The sequence below is a fragment of the Trichechus manatus genome, unplaced genomic scaffold, assembly GCF_000243295.1.
Source record: "Trichechus manatus latirostris isolate Lorelei unplaced genomic scaffold, TriManLat1.0 scaffold00073, whole genome shotgun sequence".
NCBI classification, from domain to species: Eukaryota; Metazoa; Chordata; class Mammalia; order Sirenia; family Trichechidae; genus Trichechus; species Trichechus manatus.
This window is the reverse complement of record NW_004444009.1, coordinates 3732817-3755061: the sequence shown is the minus strand read 5'-3', so window position 1 is coordinate 3755061 and position 22245 is coordinate 3732817.

The window sequence follows — 22245 nt, the reverse complement described above, 5'->3', positions numbered from 1 at the left end:
AATATAAAATAAAAACATTTTCAGATAAAATAAAACTGAGATAATAAGTTGCCAGCAGAACTAACCCACACTACAAGAAATGCTGAAGAAAATTTGTCAGAATGAAAGGAAATTATACCAGATGGAAACTTCTATCTTCAAGAGGGAAAAAAGAGCATCAGATATGGCAAACAGCTGGATATATATAACAGACTATTTTTTGCTTTTAATTTCTTCAAACTACACAGTTCTGTTTAAAAAAAATATTATAATACTTTTTTGTGGGGGGTTATAATGTATATAAATATATAAAATTCTAGCATAAGGTGTACCCACTGCCATCAAGTCAATTCAGACTCACAGTGTAGAACTGCTCCATAGAGGTTACAAGGCTGTAATCTTTATGGAAGCAGACTGCCACATTTTTCTTCTGTGGAGCAGCTGGTGGATTCAAACAGCTGACTTTTAGTTAGCAGCCAAGTTCTCTAACCACTGCACCACCAGGACACCCATAAGGGGTACAGGGGTTAGTAAATGGAGATATAGTGTCGCAAGATTCGCACTTAATGTGAAATAGTGCAATATTAACACAAAGGAAATAGTTAAAAGTTAAGGATTTATATTGAGATCCTTAGAGTAACTACTAAAAATTAATGTAAAAGGTATGGCTAAAAAGCCAATGAAGTAAAATGGAATTTTAAAAACTATTGCAATAATTCAAGAGCAGGCATAAAAGAAGTAAAAGAAAAGAAAAAGACAAATAAAAAACAAATAGCAAAATAGTAGACCTAAATACAACCATGTCAATAATCAAAAGATAGAAATTGTCAGTGTAAAAATGGCATGACGGGGGCATCTGACCTCCTCTAACTTCACAAGCAGGGAGGAGTATCAAGATCAACAGCCCAAGGCTGATTCCTATAAGACAGAGTTCAGTCATACCTCCTCTCTCTAACATCTCTCTAACCAATTCTGACACCAGCCATCCCTCCCGCGGCACTCTCTACTTCTCTGCTGGGTTCAATAATTCATTGCAATGGTCACATAGAACTCACAAACAATACTCACAATTATGGGGTTTATTGGGGAAGTAACAGGTTATAATTCAGGGTACAGTTCTTCAATCAGTTGTGCTCCCAGGCAGGCCTCTCTCTGACCATCAGCCTCTCAGCCTCTGCCCTGGTTTGGCAAGTGTCACAAAGCTCTTTAGCTTCACCAGTAAGTTCCCAGAGGCACCCTACTCTGCCATTAAGCCTTGACCCAAAGGCACTCTGCTCTCTTGTTCTGTAGCCACCTTGGTCCGTAGGCCAGGAAGCCTGCTGCACCATCTCATGCTGATCTCCTTGTTATGCTGCTGCTGTTTCTCTGTCACTGCTTCCTACCATCTCATGCCATCAGATGTTTAGTGTTACAGCTCTCTATCTCCTGGGTCTAGGAGGTTCTCAGCGCAGGGACTCTGAGCCCATAGGATGCTCTCCACTTCTGGCTCTCCTTTCTTGGTGGTAGTGAGGTCCCCTCTCTGCTCTGGAATTGGCTCTCTTTTAAGCCTAGTGGGATGGCAAAACTGACCAATCCCCTTGTTAGTGTTCCATACATCTTATTTACCTGGTCTCACCCCCACATGAATTGCATGCACCTTATTTGCAATATTAGTAAGCTGTCCAATCTGGTTGGTGGGCCACAAGCACATTATTTGCATAGTATCACCCAATTATTTTGTAGGAGTCACCAGACCACAGTGACAATTCCATATAAAAGCAATTTATTGCACCACAGTCAGGCTAGATAAAAAACCAAGACCCAATAATATTACTTCTATAAGAGATAGACTATAAATATAAAAGTATTATTAGGATACAAGTAAATGGATGAATCTAGAACTTCTGTTTTACCTCCAGTATGTTAAAAGTTTGAAAGTCATCACTCCCATCCCTACAATAAGAAAAGTCTTGACAAATTGAAAATCGATTATTTTTCTTGGACCCATCAAAAAACTGAGGGTGCAGGACAAACTACAACCCTGAAATCTTGAGGAACAAACTCATCCAGAGAGAGACACAGCTGAGATCTGATTACCTGAAACAAAAGTAGTTAGAGCCATAACTGATAGGAACACTTAAATAGTAATTTTGACAATTTGCTTGAGGTTGAGTGTAAACTAGCATGAGAGTGAGAAAGTCTTTGCAACTGCAGTCTTAAGGGGCCATTGTGGGCTTTACCTCTAGGATTATTGCTAGGTTCTAACAATGAAGATTCAAATATTCCCTCCTGACTCTGGCAAGGAGAGGAGAAGGGTATTTATTGTGAAATACACCCAAAGCATTCTGCATTAAAAAAAAAAAAAGCCTACTTTCCAGAGAAAATGAATTTACCAGAGTCTTATCCAATTTGGGGCAAGGGCATCTCTCCCACTCCAATCCCATACAGTATTTCTGTCTCACCTAAGGGTAAAGAAAACCGAAACAAACATAGACAACAGAGGTCATAGCTTCGAGAAAATATATTAGGAACACTGCATTCAGGGATAGACATAGGAGGAAGAAGGAGGGGAAGCTATATCACTGGATAAATACTCATGAAGGTCATAGCCCAAGGCACAACTCATGAGAACAATGACATTTAATCAGAAGATTATAGAATGCTCCCCTGTCCCACACCTTACCATAACCAGTAGGGCTCCAGTATAGAAACAATGAATTACAGCCAAAAGAGCTGCAAGAAACAGACTATCTCTGAGAAGGAATATTTAAGGAACCCAAAGTTAAGAGAGGAGACAAAAATACGGACACTGGAGGAATTTGAAGCCTCTGGCATCTGTAACTACAGCAAACATTACACACAATCCAACTCCTAGCCAAATTACCATAAAACCTCACACTAAAGGCCTATTTACCTTCATTCCTGTTACCCAGTAGAATGTGTCTGGCTTTCAACAAAAAAAAAATTACATGGCAATGCCAAAATGCAAGAAAAAACACAGTCTGAAGAGACAATGCAATCATTAGAATTAGACTCAGATATGACACAGATATTGGAATTATCAGACAGATAATTTAAAATAATTATGATAATATGTTATAATGAAATGTGCAAAGACCTAGAGTTAGAAAATCAAAAGGGATGAATGCAATCAGCATTTCTCAAGCTGAAAGAACTTAAGAAAAAATTCAACCTTCGAATTGCAATATTGGAGGATTCTACAGGCAAAATGGAGCCCTGGTGGTGCAGTGGTTAAGAGCTTGCCTGCTAACAAAAAGGTCGGTAGTTCAAATCCACTGGCTTATCCTTGGAAACCCTATGGGGCAGTTTTACTCTGTCTTATAGGGTTTCTATGAGTTAGAATCGACTCAATGGCAACAGGTTTGGTTTTTGGTATGGTCATCTTGATGTTAAAAAAGACTACTCCTAACAACTACAGAATATACATTCTTTGCAAATGCACAAAGTTTTTTCACCTGGATAGAACATATGTTGTGGTCTAGGATAAGTCTCAATAAGCTTAAAAGGATTGAAAATATATAGAATATGTTCTCTGATGATAATATAACAATTATAAAATGATAACTATAAGATATCTAGTAAAATGTACAATATTTGGAAATAACACACTTCTAAATATTCATGGGTCAAAAAAGAGATTACAAGGGAAAGTTTATACCTCAAGAATCTAGAAAAAGAAGAGCAAAGTAAATCAAAATAAATAAAAGGAAGAGAATAATGCAGAGCAGAAAACAACAAAATAGAAAACAAACAACACTAAAAACTGACAAAGACAAAAGTTGGTTCTTTTATGGGCAAAGGACTTGAATAGACATTTCACCAAACAGGACATTCAAATGGCCACCAAAGATGTGAAAACATGCTCAACGTCGTTAGCCATCAGAGCTATGCAAATCAAAACCCCAGTGAGATACAATTTCACTCCCACTCACTAGGATGGCTAAGATAAAAATAAATAAATAAAAGATGCTGGTGAAGAGGTGGGGAAATTGGAACACTTATCCATGCTAGGGGGAGTGCAAAATGGTACAGCCGTTGTGGAAAACAGTGTGGTGGTTCCTCAAAAATCTAAAAATGGAACTACCATATGACCCAGTAATTCCACTCCTAAGTGTATACCCAAAAGACTTGAAAGCAGAGACTCAGATACTTGTACACCAATGTTCACTCCAGTGCTATTCACAGAAGCCAAAAGGTGGAAGCAACCTAAATGTCCATCAATGGATGAATGGGTAAATAAAATGTGGTACATACAATGGAATACTACTCAGCCAGTAAGAGAAATGAAGTCTTGATACATTCTACAATGTAGATGGAGCTTGAAGACATTATGCTGAGTGAAATAAGTCAATCACAAAAGGACAAATATTGTATGACATCACTTATATAAAAAGACAAGAACAGGCAAGAGTATAGAGATCAAAGTTTATTAGTGGTTGCCAGCGGCAGGAGGGAGGGAAAAGATGGGTACTGTTGCTTATGGAGCACTGAGTTTCAGTGTACGATGATGGAAAAATTGCATTGATTAAGGGTAGGGTTGCACAGCCAATTAATGTAATTACTATCATTAAGTTGTACATCTGTAAAAAGTTGAATTGGCAAAATTTGTGTGATAGATATATTTATAACAACACCAAAAAAAAAAAAAAAGAAAGAAAGAAAAGAGTAGCTTCAGAGGCTGCTTATGTACAGCCAAATACCTCATGGGGTTTGGTTCTTTGGTTTGGAGGCTTGGGGTCATGGTTTCATGGGACATCCCAGTTAATGGGCTTAACATGTTTAGTGCTTCTGTTCTACCTTCTAGTTCATTGCATAGTGCCTGGGGTTTGAAAGGCTTGCCATTAGCTATTCAAGGTACAGCAACTGGTCTCTATTCACCCGGAACAACAGAGGAAGAAAGAGAATTAGGAACAGAAGGAGGAAATAGAATGTGTGCCTAATTGCTTCTATGAACAACTGCCTTCTTTGCTAGAAGAACTGGAAGGTGCCTCGCTACCATTACTGAACATTTTGATCAAAGATTCTATAAAAGAATCTTTGATCAAAAGGGGGCAAATGCAGGCTAGAATTTCAAATTCGCATGGAATCCAGACTTTCTCGAGCCATGGAGGCTGGATGAACCCCTGAAACTATTACCCTAAGATAGTCTTTAAGCCTTAAACCAGAAATATCCCCTGAAGTCTTCTTAAAACCAAACAATAGTTTAGCTTAACCAATAAAGAATGTTTGCCTTGAGATCTATATATATGGGATCAAATTGACAACAGCAACTTGAAGGTTTACGTAGGAAACTTGGGGGCAGTGAGTTTATGTTAATGGAAGAGTAACAACTCAGAAAAGGAGGGTGAGAATGGTTGCATAACTCTAAGAATATACTCAACATCACTGAATCGTACAAGCAGAAATTGTTGAATTGGTGTGTGCTCTGCTGTACATATTCTCAACAGCAACAACAAAAATAAATTGTTTTTAAAAAAATCAACCAGATTGAAAATCCCTAGCTGAACTGATCAAGAAAAAAAAAAAATAGAGAGAAAACTAAAATTAGCAATGTCAGGAGTGAAAGAGTATAATCACTACAAATCCTACACACTTTGAGAGTATAATAACAGAATATTGCAAACAACTTTATTAAAACAACTATGATCATTTAGATTAGATGGATAAATTTCTTGAAAAATTTTCATTTCACCAAGACTGATATAAAAGGTAGAAAATCTGAATAGTCCTACACCTATTAAAGAAATGTATTATCAAAAACTTTCTCACATAGAAAACTTCAGAGCCAATGTTTTCGTTGGTGAATTCTATACTTAAGGAATAAATAACAACAATCTTGCAGAAACTCTTTCAGAATATAGAAGAGGGAACACTCCAACTTGTTTTATAAGACCAGGAAAACCCTAATATCAAGACTTGGTAAATTTTTTACAAACAATAGAAAATTACAGATCAATAGCTCTCATGAATATAAATGTAAAATTACTTAGAATAAATTAATAGGAAATTAAATCTATCAATATATAAAAAAGGATAATATACCACAAATTACCAAGCTGGGTTTATCCTATAAATGCAAGTTTCGAAAATCAATTAATGTAATTCACCTTGTTAACAAAATAAGGAAGAAAAATTATATGATCATTTCGATGGATGCTGAAAAAGCACTTAAAATTCAATACTCATTTATGATTTTAAAAAAACAAACAGCAAACTAGGAATGGAAGACAAATTCCTCAATCTGATGAAGAATATCTTCAAAAACCTACACCTAACTTCATACTTAATGGTAAATTGTGAACAAATTTTCCCCCAAGATTGAGAAAATGTCAAAAAGTCAGTCACTTCTATTAAACATTATACTAGAGATCCTAGCTATTTTAATAAGGCAAGAAAAATAAATAAAAGGCATAAATATCAGAAATAAAAAATTAATACTATCTCCATTTACAGAGATGACATGCCTTTTTAAATAGAATATTCTAAGGAATTTACAAAATAACTACCAGAAGTCATAAATAAATTAAGCAAGGTCACAGGACACAAGATTAATTTAAAAAATTAACTCTATTTTATATACCAGCTGAAAACAATTGAAAATAATATTTAATAAAATTCCATTGATAATAGCATCAAAAGCCATAAAATACTAAGCAACAAATTTAACAAAAGATACGCAAGACCTCTGCATAGAAAACTAAAACACTTAGTTGACAGAAATTAAAGAAGACCTAAATAAATGGAGAGATAAACCATGTTGATACATTGTCAATTATCCCCCAGTTGATCTATGTATCCTATGCAATCCAACCAAAATCTCAATATACTTTTTTGGGGGGACAGTTTGACAAATTGATTTTAAAATTTTTATGAGAAAGCAAATGCCTATCTAAAACAATCTTGGGAGAAAAAGAAAAAAGCCTCAAACATGTATACTACCCAACTTCAAGATTTATTTATAAAGATACAATAATCAAGACAGGATGTTACTGAATAAAAGAATAAAATTTCCAGAAATAGATCCATACTTAATGGAGCCATTTGTTGTCGTCAGAGGAGGGAAAACAATCCAGTGAGAAAAGGAAATTCTTTTTAATAAATGGTGCTGGAACAACTGGATATTTGTATAGGGAAAAAAATAAATCCTGGCCCTTAATTCATACCATACACAGGTATGATTATAGACATAAACACAAAAGCTAAAGCCATAAAGCCTTTAGAAACAAACACAGCAAAATGTCTTTATATCTTGAGGTCAGGCAAAACTTTCATATACAAGTTACAGAAAACAATAAAAATGAAAAAATAAATTATACTTTATCAAAACATAAAACCTCTGCTCATGAGAGACAACATTAATAAATAGGCAACCACAGACTGAGAAAGTATTTCCAAACTAATATAAGGCAAATAACTTTTTTTTAAAGGCAACAATTTGAACAGACACAGAACAAAAGAAAAGATGCTCAACATCACTTTTCAACCAAGAAATGCAAATAAAAACCACAATGAGGTGCATCTCACGCACACAAGAATGGCTGACAACAACATATTGGTGAGGAGGTGTAAAAACTAGAACACACATGTATTGGTGGGAATGACAATAATACAACCACTTTGGAAAAGGTTCTGACAGTTTTTTAATTAAATATACACCTATTCTATGGGCCAATGAATTTTACTCCAAGTTATTCACTCAAGACAAGTGAAAACATCTGTTCACAAAAAGGCTTGTACAGAATGTTTTTAGAAGTTTTATAGCCAAAACTGGAAGCAGTCCAAATATCCATCAACAGATGAACGGGTAAACAAGTTGTAGTATAGTCACACAATGAAATACTATTCAGCAATAAAAAGGTGCAAACTACTGATAGACACCACACGGATTAATCTCAAAAATATTATGCTGAAGGGGAAAAAAGAAATCCTTACACGATGAAGTATGTACTGTATTATTCTGCAGTGTGATTTATTACTTTTGTGCGGCCTTTCTAGCCATGGTCTTGTAACCCCATTCAAGTGACTGGGCAAGACTGTGTGATAGGGTAATTGTGGTCCACCAAGGAGATTGGTCAGTTTTGCCTTAAAAGAGTGCCAATTCCAGAGCAGAGAGGAGAATCCCAGCACCACCAAGGAAGAACAGCCAGGAGCCAGCACATCCGTAGGATCCAGGATCCCTGCACTGAGAAGCCCCTGGAAGCAGGATACTGAGAGAGTGAACCATAACCCTGAAGACTGTGAGAAGCTGTGGCAGGAGAGATCCAGCGGCAGAGACCTGGCAGCAGGAGACAGCATGGTGGGCTTCCCAGCCAACAGAGAGAGAAAGCTGAGTGCCCTTGGGCAGAGGCCTAGGGCCAGGAAGAGGCATACCTGCATTACAGCAAGGAAGAAGTTGTCCTGATGGAAGAATTGTATCCTGAGTGTTTCTGAGCCTGAACTGTAACTGTTACTTCCCTAATAAACCCCATAACTGTGAGTATGGTCTGTGAGTTCTGTGTGGCCGTTGCAATGATTTATCAAACCCAGTAGAGAGTGCTGTGGGAGGGACAGTTGGTGTCAGAATTGGTAAAATGGAGGTGACTCCAGCCTCATAGGAATCAGCCTTGGACTGTTGATCTTAATTGTCCTTCCCCCTGTGAAGTTAGAGGAGGTCAGACACTGCCCCCATGTCATTTTTACAGATTCAAACGATGTAAGTTCTAGAACAAGCAAACCTCATCTATGGTAGAGAAATATCAGAACAGTGGTTACTTCTGGGGTGGGAGGGGATTGACTTGGAAAGGACATAAGGAAACTTTCTGGGTTGCTGGCTATAGTCTATAGCTTGATGAAGATTTGGGTTACACAGGTTACACTTACCAAAACTTAATAAATGTACACTTACATTTCATTACATGTATATTTTATATCAACAGAAAAAAACTATAAACAAATATTAAACTTTAGTTAATTATATGTATGATAAAGCTTTTGGTGGAAGTGTACCAATGTCTTCAATTTATGATGAAATACATCAAAAATAAGATAGATTCATGTATGAATAGAGACAAAGATATAAAGCAAGTATAATGAGAGATAGTATCTAAGAGGTGAATATTAGATGTTTATTGTAAATTTCTCTCAACTTTGCTGTATGTTTGAAATATTTCATAATAAAATATTGAGAAAGTAGCTGTTACAAGCATGTGCAAAGGCTTAAAGGAAAATCTAAAAATAACAGGGAAAATGAGGAGTCTGCAGATAAATGGAAACTATAATAAAAGAACAAAAATGAATTTCTAAAACTTAAAATACAATATCTGAGGTGAAAAATCAAATACATAGGCTTAACAGCTAGACACTAAAGAAAACAAACAAGCCCACACAAAGTATATTTGCATACTTAGAAATAAAAAATAGCTTAACTGAAGCATGGAGAGGGATAAGACTGAAGAACATGAACAGAGCCTCAATAATCTATGGAAAAAAATAGAACTTGCATTTTATATATCTTTGTATTTTATTTCATTTTATTGGTAATTTATTTTTATTGTATTTCATGAAAGAATTAGATTGCAACAGATTGATTCTTCACCACAGATATTTTGAGAAGCACTAGCCTACAGTCATTCTCAATACTACCCCAATTTCGCTTTTCAACTCACCCCATTCATGCTTCAGCTACAACCATGCTGGTAAATGTCACTAATGTCATTTTTAATCACAAAAAACAATGGATAATATTCTGCATTCATCTTAATCAACTTTTCTATGGCATTCAACAAGGCTGACAACTCCCTTATTCCTTCATCCTTCCACAAGTATTTATTGAGTGCTTACCATTTGTCAGGAACTGTTTTAGGCACTGGGAATGCATTAGCCAACAAAGCAGACCAAAAGTTTCTGTCTTTATATTCTAGTGAAATAAGACAAAAATAAATAAAATTGTTGTTATTAGGTGCTCTCGAGTCAATTTTGACTCATACTGACCCCTTGTGACAGAGTAGGACTGCCCTATAGGGTCTTCTAGGCTGTAATCTTTACAAGGAGCAGATTACCAGGTCTTTCTCCTGTGGAGCAGACCAAATACCTTTTTAAATATGATGGTTACAGAAGGTCTCATTGACAAGTTTGAACTGTGTAAAATGCTTGAGTTCTTTCCTCTGGTTTACATAACATCTTGCTTTTCCTCCTTTATGGTAGTTTTCCTCCTATTTTTCATATTGTTATTTCTTAGTCTCCTTTGCTGGATCATATTCTTCTGTTTAACCTTAGAAGTTAGTATTCCTTAGATTATACCTTTAGCTCTTTTCTTTTTTCACTCTGCGTACTCTCCCAGGATGATCTCCTACATTTTCATGGCTTCACATTATATTTGTGTGTGTGTGTGTGTATATATATATATGTACGCATATTCCATTATCCACTGAACTATTGGACATTACCATTTTAGTGGGTTACAGAGTCTTCAAGTTCAAAATATATGAAAATAATTCCAATATCTTTCCTTCTCTGTATCCTATATTGCCTTTCTCAGAATCGCCAAATGCCTGGGACTCATTCTAAATTCTTTACTTCATTCCAAGAAGTGAAACTAGAGGCAGAGAGAACAATCATCTGATTATGTAACAGCACAGGTAATAGATGATAAGAACCTGAAATGGAAGCATAGTAGCAGGGACAAAGAGGAGAAGACAGATCTGAGAGATATTCTCAAGGTAGAATTGTCAGAATTTGTTACAAATTGACCTTGAGTTTTGAGACTTTGGGGTTGGAGAACTTGGTGGGTAGATAATTGTGCGTAAAGGAGGAAGTGCAGCTTGAAAGTAGAAGATAATAAGGTTATTTTAGATAAATTATTCTTCTGGTGCCTGTGAGTGAAATTTTTCAGGTGGAAAAGTCACATAGTTTGCTAGATGTCTTAGTTTTATCTCATAAGAAGACTCAGAGACAAAAATTCAAATGCAAGTAATTTATTTTGGAGGTAGTCCTGGGAAACACCAGTAGGTTAGCAGGAATGTGAGGTAGGGAAGGGAAGAAAGCCAATAAAAAGGGCTTTGTCAATCTAATTACCACTGTGGGAAGGGCAATTAAAATTTAGCACCACTGTGAACTCTAGAAGATAGTGTAGAACATACCTTAGAGTTACCACAAACTAAGTGGTGAGATACTGGGGTTCTTGTCCACCAGATCTTCACTTACCCTTGTTTGACAACTGCTTCTGGAGTCATTAACTCTCCAGCACTTCTAGCTTACCCTATAATAGGCTGAGCATACTTCTGCAACCAGAATAAAAGCCCACAGGTGGATAGTAGCAGGTGTTCACTGTAAGTTGTTTTTGTCGTTAGTTGCTGTCCCATCAGCTCTGACTCATGGCAAACTTATGTATAACAGAAATGTTTATCAGTGAGGATTTTAGTTTTCTTCACATTCAGGTATAATCCATACTGAAGGCTGTAGTGTTTTATCTCCGTCAGTAAGTGCTTTAGCTCAACAAGCAAGGTTGTGACATCTGCATATGGCAGATTGTTAATGAATCTTCCCTCAATCGTGATGCTGTGCTCTTCTTCATATAGTTCAGCTTCTTGGATTATGCGTTCAGAATACAGATTGAATAAGTAAGGTGAAAGAATACAGCCCTGTCACACACCTTGTCCAATTTTAAACCATGCAGTATCACTTTGTTCTGTCTGAAGCACTATTTCTTGATACATGTACAAGTCTAGTGTAAGCACAATTAGATGCTCTGGAATGCCCATTCTTAACAATGTTATCGATAGTTTGTTATAATCCACACAACTGAATGCCTTCACATAGTCGATAAAACACAGGTAAACATCTTTGTGGTAGTCCCTATTTTCAGCCACAATCCGTCAGACAACAGCAATAATATTCTTCATTCCACATCCTCTTCAGAATCCAGCTTGTACTTCTAGCTGTTCCCTGTCAATGTATGTCTGCAGTCGGTTTTGAATTATCTTCAGCAGAATTTTGCCAGCTGCTAGCATGTGATATTAATGATACTGCTTGATAATTTCCACATTCTGTTTGAAGGCCTTTCTTTGGAATGGGCACAAATATGGATCTTTTCCATTTGGTTGGCCAGGTTGCTGTCTTCCAAATTTCTTGACATTGATAAGTAACCACTTGGAGAGTTTCATCCATTTGTTGAAGCATCTCAATTGGTATTCTGTCAATTGCTGGAGCTTTATTTTTTGCCAATGCCTTCAGTGCAGCTTGCATGTCTTCCTTCAGTATTAGCAGTTCTTGATCATATGCCTACATCCTGAAATGGTCAAATGCCAACCAATTCTTTTTGGAACAATGACTGTATATTTCTTCCATCTTCTTTTGATGCTTCCTGTGTTGTTTATTTTTTTGCCTATACAATCCTTCAGTAATGTAACTCAAGGTTTAACCTTCAGCATATAGAGATTGCACACCAGGAGGGTATGGGGGACCACTGATAGCATTTGCTACACTAAGTATATGGATCAGGGAAAAGATTTAGCCTACTGAAGTAGATTTGGGAATCTTTAGCACGGAGGTAGCCAAAAATATACCTCCAAAACCAGCAATTTACTGAGCTAGACAAATAATATCTCCAAATGGTCAAATAAGAAGAAAAAAGAAGATATGACACAGTTATATAAGTGGTCCAGAGTCCAAGGCAATGTCCCTTAGGGGATGGAAAACTGTCCTTAGGGAACAGGATCTAAAGAAGATAAGAGGTTTATTGTGGAGATAGGCAACACAAAATAAGAGAATGAGAATTGCTAACAACTACAGGAAACACAGAAACAAGGAAACTGCTGAGGTTGGGAGTGTCCAGGGAGAGGTATAATGCCCTGATGACAGAGAGTGTGTGCTACTTAGGAGACAGCAATGGATTCACGCATCAGTGGAACCCTGTGAGAGATGAACATGCAGTAGAGCTGGCATCATTAGAAAGTCCCGCAGGAAATCTCACAGCAGAGGAACTCTATCAAGGAGGATGAACTATTACAGGAAGGATAAACCAGTGATCTAAGTGGTCTCAGTATGTAAGAATTTATCTTCTAGAGATTGTAGTTGAGGGAACAGATAATACTTCCTATGGATCACTCAGTAATTGGGGAGTTTACAGATGCTAGGAGACATTGTGAATACTACTTATTACATATCCCATGGTATTTGGTGATTTTGTTTCCCTTCAAATTGACTTCTTTATATAACATGATTCAGTATTTCCTAGCAGGGTACACCAGTAAAGTGTACTTTTCAGGTTTCTGAGTAGGAGCTTGAACCAAAATATAACAGCTCAAAATATATCTGAGCCAGCCCCAAATATATTCCAGGTCCCAGATTTCATAGCCATTTCTGATGAAAATGTCGCATTAGTATTTTGATCTAATGGACAAGGAGAGTCAATGGAAAAAAATGTTTAATCTTGGCTTTCAATATGGAGCTCTCCAATAAACTCCTGATATCACTTTACATGGCCAAGTATTTCACATTAGACATTGTCTCAACCCAAAAGAAAGCCTCTGGTAATTTCAGGTGCTATATAAGTCCCAACCGAAAAAACCAAACCCGTTGCTGTCCAGTTGATTCCAACTCATAGAGACTCTATGGACAGAGCAGAATTTCCCCAAAGGCTTTCCAGGGAGTGGCTGGTGGATTCAAACTGCCAAACTTTTGGTTAGCAGCCATGGTTTTAACCACTGCACCACCAGGGCTCTGTATAATCCCAGTAGTGTACAAATAGAGCGTATCAAAAAGGCAACCACTACCAGAGTAGTGGTAGTCATGCTGTTAAGAAGGATATGGAATTTAATCCCACACAAATCTTAAAAATCTTAAGCTTCAATCTTTATAACTTTTATTTCTTCCATCAATTTCTTTAAAAGAAGGGGAAAAAAGTCTTTCTAAGATTGGTGTCAATTGGAAAGTATTTGTATATCCTGGCTGTTAAGATGGAAAGTGTAAATTTACAGAAAATCTAATATGCAGAGAAGGGAATGATAGTGAGAAGTTTAGTAGAGAGTGATGGAGGGGCAGTTGAGGAGAGTGGGGTGCCTATGGGACAGAGCCAAGAAAATGAAACTCAAAGACTAAGAGTCAATTATGCTCAGATTTCACAGTCTCCCCATCTATGTGCCAAAGGCAACGTGTTAGATGCTGGGTGAAAATGCTTTGGTCTTAGCCAGGAAAAGCAAGCCTAGTAATGTATTGGTCTGTTTATTAATACTGGTAAGCATTTGGCCTTCATTTAGTTTTGCCGGCATTACTATTAGATAATACCATAGTAAGCCTAAACATACTTATAAGATTAAATAATCTTTTGTTGACTTTTAAGAATTCCTCTGTAAGAAGAATATAGATATAAAAAAAAGGAAATAAAAATATAACCTTCCTTCCCCAGATTCTATCGTCGCTCTCATAAAACATTATCCATTAACCTAGAGATAGAGATGGAGAAATTTAGTCAACGTCTTGGTCTTCTCCTTGAATTGAAGTTTGAGGACAAAATTCATAAACAAGTACTTAATGAACAGTATTTTTTTTTTTTTTTCCTAGTGCTGCCTTTTTTAGAAAAGCTGTTAGGGTCTCTTTTAAGAGTTGGAAAAGAGAAGCAGTTAATTAGAGCTACAGGGAACTGCTTTAGGACTAAGCCAACTGGCTCAAATTGACCTGTTTGTGACTAGAAAGTCAGTTTGGCTTCTTCGCAGTTTTAGTACTTTTATAGATTTTATTTTGTTTTTTGTTCAACATGATTTCACAAGCTCCAGAAAGTCAGTGCTGCTGGAAAAGACGTGCTTATTTACGGCTTCTACTTTTCCAGAACTGAGTCATTCCTCCTCGTGTTGATCACCCTACTCCATCCACAAAGCTGTAGTCTACATCTCCATTGTTATCCCACACCAGCTTCAAGAGCCACCTGCTTGCCAATTCTGTGAGCTCACTTCTTGGTTCTCACATGGAGATCTTGCCTTGAGCTTTGCCAAGTCTGGAATAATCAGAGCTGCCTTGGGGAACTACCTCCCTTGGGTCACTGCTTTTCTAAAAATCAAAGTACACAATGAAGTATGATGAGAAGGTAAGAAAAAATATCCTAGAGTCCCAAAACACATACCAATGCCATTACACAAAATTTATTTATGAAGCCTCTTTTGAACAATTACTGAATGGAGCCAAGGCAGGAACTGTTGGTGGGAGCAAGCTGAGAACAAATGTCGGCAGTTGTTAAAGCCACAAAGTTATCCAAATTAGCAGCAGCTAGTTCATTGAGTATATTCCTCAAACTGAACTACTCTATTTTTCCTGTTTTTATATTAAATAATAGTATGCCAGTCCTCACTACTGTCTAGCTGAAATACTGCATAATCACAAGAATGTTAAATACTGATTCTAGGAAGCATTTTTAGCATCTCTGAGTAGTGGACACCTAAGATGACAACAAGAATGCCTAAAGCTTACTGTCTGGTTATCCCTTTAAATAAAATGACCCAAAAACTATCTGCAGAAGTAATACAGAAACAGATGATTGAGGACTTTCAAGAAACTAATGTTCTATAATCCAATTAAAGTAACCAGAGTATGACCATAGGAGAGGATCTGTATTACCATGTCTAAAATTGAAGCCTCATCAATTGTACTGTATCTTGTGTGATGAAAAATAAAGATGTTAAATCAGGAAGTTGGTCATGAAGGAGATTATAAAAGGGGACTGATGAATAGGATTCTGTTGCATGTATCTTCAGCTCTGTCCAGAAAAGGGACAGCCTGGAGAAAGGACCCAAATATTCATTCTTTTTGGCATGTCTTCCTGTAGTAGAGACTAGTGCATGGCGCAACGACACCAGTCATTAAAGATATTCCAGAGACCTCACTTTAAAAAAGAAATTTCATGCTTAGTGAGCATCTAATTCTCCTCCCTTTGCAAGGAGTCAGGGACAGGCATGAGATAGACACTGTGAGGTTCACTGTGGAGAGGACTGTTGAAAATGCTGAAAACAAGGGAAAGCTGCAAGTAAAATGTTGAGGGGCAGGCTTATAAGGCATAAAAAGGAGCCTAACAGTCTCTAAAAAATAATAATAGGTCCAGAAATAGAGACCAAGTCCAGTTATGGAGCCAAAGTCATGGAGCCCTGGGGAAGTAAGACCTGGCAAAAATGGATTGAACAAGTACATCTGGGAAAGAACATGGACAAATATCACCTTTGAGGCAGATGGTGTCATCTGAAGCTGACTTTTAAGTACACTCTGTAGCTAGATGTGAGGAAATATTCAGGAATCCAATCATGAAGGACCAAGAGTGCCTAAATTAAGAGTTTTAATTTTAGTGTAAAAGATATGAGGAGACATTAAGGAGTTTTAATCTTTGAGGTAGTATAATCAGATGAATAGGATGCCAACAAACAAATGAAATAAAGAAAAATAAAATAATTATATATCTAAAAAAATATTAATTCTTTTTTCATTAATAATTAATGATTATTAATAATAATTATTAATAATTATTCATTAACAAACCAAAAGAAGCAAATAGCCACTAGAAAATATATATATTCTCTAGTTACTCAATCAGACTTTTTCTGAGAGGAAATGCAATGAGCAGACAACTGACCAGACTACTTCTGACTCTTTGGATATTAGAATAGTTCCATCTTGAAGCAAAGAGTTTGTTGGCAAATGTTATATAAGAATTCCGCTATTCATGACATGTCTACTTTTTGTTGCTCTTTTTTGGTCAAACCTTCATTGGATAATATGAGGCCAAACTCCTTCAGTAATTGTCCAAGTGTTCCAATAGAATATTGTGGTTCATGGCCTGTCTCTTATAATCAAGGAGGAGAAAAAATGAAGAAAAATAATTCATCCAGATTGTTTCTTGAAATTTACAATCTGGAAGAGTCTCCATCTTTATGGTGGGATTTGGTGCCTAAATCCTGCTAATCCTCTCTGCCTCCAAGTCCCTAGCCCCTAGGCATGCACAAGGACTGGATCACCTAGCAATCCCCAGCTCTTTTCTCACTTTTCCATGAGTCAGACAGTTGACAAAATAGAGTGGAAACTATTTCTAGCTTTTGAGGGACAATAACCCCACTTACTTATAATGTGGCCCAATGAATGCCAAACTCTGAGCAAACAAATTAGCTGTCTCTTTCCTAGTAAAGGAGTCCCTGGATGGCATAAACAGCTAAGTGCTCAGCTACTAACCAAAAAGGTGGTGGTTTGAACCCACCAAGAGGCACCTCAGAAGAAAGGCCTGACAATCTACTTTCATAAAGATTACAGCCAGTGAAAACCCTACAGAGAGCAGTTCTACTCTGCAACTCATGAGGTCGCCGTGAGTCAGAACTGACAGGATGGCAACTGGTTTTCTCCTAGTGGGAGGAACCAGGGGGGAGAGTAGAGAGGAAGCACAAGTCCTCATTCCTATACCTCCTCCTTGTGGCATGGAGAGTAAAGGACCCCTTCTCTGCAGCAGTGTAAAAAGGTGCTAAAAATATTCTTCATTTCCCAACAGTGATCAGCTCCTTTAAGTCACAATTTTATTTTAGAGGAGAAATAATAACTGGAAAAACTAAATGCTTGCTTAGGAATGTTGAGTTATGTTCAAGTAGGGAGTTGTAAAATATCTGATGAATCCTGGACTATTTACAATACTTTTTAAAAACTAAGGGGAAAGATGGGGTGAAAGCCACTATATTTGTGTCATAAAATTTTTTAAAGTTTCTGTTCTACTCATATGTTTTCATAAATCATCAGAAAATATACTTTCTGATGAAATATTTATTTCAAGAGATGAGAAACGTGGGAAAAATAACTTAACAAGCATTTTGTCTTTTTAAGATGTGGATATACTACTTTAGATTTTACAGAGTAAAAAGTAGATGATCCTTGGGTATAAGGAGGTAAAGAGTCTATGTATATACACATAATTATCTAAATAATTCAGGCTCCAAATCACTTTTAGCTAAGAAATATTTTGATAATTTAATAATCATCATTATAATTATTTTAGTTTTCTAGTTGACCTTACAAAAATGGTCCTATTGATAAGTCAATTTCTGCTTAGGCAAGAACTACTGATGAATTACCGCTGAAACAACTATATCCCTCTTCCTTGTAAATGATAGTACACATTTATAAAGCTGACTAGAAAGGAAAGGTGAACACAGTCTATGGTATTAGAAAACGTTTTACTCCATATGAGGAAAATTGTCCCACTAAAGGAATCAAACTAGACTGTATGAAGATCAGAGCTAGGCTTATTAACACCATATTTTTACTTAGTAAAATAAAGGGTTTTTTTATACATATCTAAAACTAAGTATTGTGCCTGTTTTGAGGGTTCATAAAAGAATTCAATCAATGATTGAACAATTTTTTCTTAAGTTCTATTATATACCTACATGGTTGCAATAATGAAAATAGCTCAAATATTTTGGTCTCATCCTGTTGAATTTGTGCAAATATATTATGCCATAACTTTAACATGATTATTTTTCAGTGATCCCATAGTCTCATTGCTTTAAATAACATTCATTTTCTGACAACTCTCAACTATCTGTCTCCAACTCAGACTTCACACCTGAATTCCAGGCTAGTATACACAAGCACCTAGTCGACATCTCTTCTTGGACGGCTAACAGGCATCTCAAACTCAGCACATTTCTCCCCAGACTTGTTCTACCTTCAGCCTTCCCAAAATCATTTGCTATAACTCTAACCTTTCAGTGGCTGAGACAAAAACCAAGGAGTCATCCTTGTCTTCCCCCTCTCCTTTCACATCCTACTTTTAATTAATCTGAAAATCCTCTTGGCTCCACCTTCAAAATATATCTAGGACCTGACCACGTCTTGTCACCACCATTGCTATCATTTGGATCCAGGATACCATTACCTCTTGCCTGAAGTATTATAGTAGCCTTCTATTTGATCTTCCTTCAGTTATGCCTTTTCTTAAGGCCTGTATTATCTCCCCATTTCATGTAGAATAAAAGCCAAACTCTTAAAATAGCCAGAAAAGCTTTATATTATCTGGCTCCTTGTTACCATTTTGAGCTGGTCTCAGACAAATCTCCCCTTTATTTGCTCCACTCCAACTTCATTGGTCTCCTTGCTGTTCCCCTGACACATTCAGCCATGTTCCTATCTAAGGGTTTTTGACCTGGCTGTTGTTTCTGCCTGGAATGATTCTCCCCTAGATATCCAGCTTAGCCAACTCCCTCACTTCCTTCAAGACTTTGCTCAAATGTCATCTTTATAATGACCATCTCATTAAAAATTGCAAGCCATCTACCACTTCCCCTTCAGCACTTCTAGTCCCCCTTACCTTGTTCTACTCCTTCATTTTTGATAGCCAGTATCACCAGCCTCTCCACAGGAGAAAAAACCTGGTGATCTGCAACCGTAAAGATTTCAGCCTAGGAAAACCTATGGGGCAGTTTTGCTCTGCCTATAGGGTCACTATGAGTTGGAATTAACTCGGTGGTACACAACTATCACAACATCACCATATAGGAGTCCCCAAGTGATGCTAACGGTTAAGCATTCAACTACTAACCAAGAGATTGGCAGTTCAAACCCACCCAGAGGCACACTGGAAGAAAGGCCTGATGATCTGCTTCTGAAAAGTCATTGCCTTGAAAACACTATGTAGCACAGTTCTACTCTGCAACACATGAGGTTGCTGTGAGTCAGAAGTGACTTGACAGCAACCTGTTTGGTTTTGGTTTTTATCACCTTATAACATGCTATATTATTTGTTTCCTCATTTATTGCTTATTTTCTGTCTCTTTCTCCATCAGAATGTGAATTCCACAAAGAACAGAAATTTTTGTTTTGTTCACTGATGTGTCCCAAGTGCCAAGAACAGTTCCTGGCACATAGTAGGCACTCCATAAATTTACTGAATCAACTGTAAGGCCTGATATTGATTTGCTTTATCACCGTGTTTAATTGGGAAAAATTTATTTACTTTTCTTCCACTGGCTAAATTACCTAAAATGTTGTTGCTTTCATGTTAGCTATCTAGCAAAGTCTCAGCAATATGTGCATTTCACAAACCCACGGCCAAAATAAAAGAAAGAAGTCGGGCAAGAGGAAAGCTAATTTCCCTAATTCCAGGAGCCTCTGTGAGGCATTTTGTGTATGTATCTATTATTATTGCAAATTGATATTTCTGTTGGAGCATCAATCTCAGCAATGTCACAGCTCTCCAAGGGCAAAGATTATTTTCTCCATCTTATCCCCGATGTCCAGCACATTATATAACGTATGGTGATATTCAGTAAAAGCTAGTTAAATACTATGTGAATGAATAAATAATTAATAAGAAGCAGAGTGACAAGGAGAAAAGGCCATAATATTTGAAGCTAGAGTAGGTGAATTTGAGTTCCAGTTCTATTAATGATATAAACTTGGACAAATTATTTAATCTAAGTCTCAGTTTCTTCATCTATAAAAGGAAGATAATTTCTATCAGGACTGTTCTGAGGACTAAATAATATAATATGTTATATACAAAGTACTTAGTCAGTGCCTAAATATAATAGGCAAGCAATAAATGGAATATACATACCACTTATACTGATGTAGAGATAGAGATAGAGACAATACGGATGATATAGGTACATATCATGTCAGCCTTCTGCTCCAGAGGCAGTACTTTGATTTGCCCATGCCTGCTAGTTGACATGGCCACTGTGGTTAAGGTCTCTTTTTTTCTTTTTTCCATTCCATGTGTCAAGGTGTGTAAGCTGTCATGGCTTTGGCATCTTAGACCTCACTGATGAACTGAAAGAAATAAGAAAGTAGGATTTCAATCCTACTAGAATGTAAGCTCCACGAGGACAAAGATTTTTGTCCTCTTTTATTATCTGCTATATCTGCAATGTCTAGAATAATGTTCAATAAATATATGTTAAGAGTTGAGCAGCTTAGATTCAGGTTTAAGATAAGGTAGAAACCCTCAATTAAGGCTGAGGTCAAAACCGCAGATTGTGGTCCAGCTTTGTCAAAGCTCTTACATGAGATATGTCAGGCGCCAACTCAGCTAATACTTCACTAATAACTATTTTGCTCTAATTCTTAATTATATAGTTCCTTTACAAAACTTCAGAGAGAAAGGGTTATAGGCAGAGAAGAATTTAGGCATTCCTTAACCCTCTGGTCTTATATTGTCAGATCCAGCCTCTCTGTTCTAACAAAAAGTATAAAAGTTGCAAGATATAAAAGAATAAATGGAAAGATATACCATGATCCCAGATGGGAAGTCTTAGTATTCTAAAGATGTCAGTTCCTCCAGATGAATCTATGAACTCAATGGCATGTCAGTTAAAATCACAATAGGATTTTATCTAAGGAGATATGAAGGTGAGACTTGATAAATCTGATAAACTAGATCAACAAAAATTTATCTGGATAAGTAAATGTGTAAGAATAGCTAAGAAAAAAAAAATCCAAATTCAATACAGAAGAGGGTACCTGTGATGGAAGATATAAAAATGTGTCTTAAAACTATACATATTAAAACAATGTGATACCATAATAGGGTAAAGAAACAGGTCAATTAGATAGAATAAAAAGGCTTAAAACAGATAATATACATATAGATATTTAGTATGTGATTAAAATGGTATTTCATGTCACTGGGGAAAGTTTGTTACAGTTTCATTTGAGGAAAAAATATGACTAGATACTTTATAGTACATACAAAAATAAATCTGGGTTGAATAAGCAGTACAAGTGAAAAAACAAATAAAAATATGCAAGTATATTACAGAGAAAAATAAAAAGATATTTTAATTATCTTGGAGTGAAGTAGGCTTTCCTAAGAAAGACTTAAGAACAGAAGTCATAAAAGAAGATGCACGGATTAGACAACAAAATTTTAAAAACAAAAACGAAAACAAAAACCTTCTGATTATAAAAGATCATTATAAAATTTTGAAAGACAAATGACAGTGTAGATGAAAATATTTACACCTGAAATAGATAAAAGGTTAATAGCTGATAAGGAGCTCTTATAAAGCAAGAAAAAGAAAATAAACTATTTATTAAATTGGCAGAGGATATGACAGACAATTCATGGTCAAAATTAAAATGACTAATAAATTTATAAAAAGATGATCTAGCTCATTAGTAATCATGACAATGTTTATGAAAACACACTGAAGTACCATTTGCAACTTAATCAACTGACAAAATTTTTTTTTTTTTTAATATTTTATTGTACTTCAGGTGAAGGCTTACAGAACAGATAGTTTCTCATGTAACAGTAACACACATGCTGTT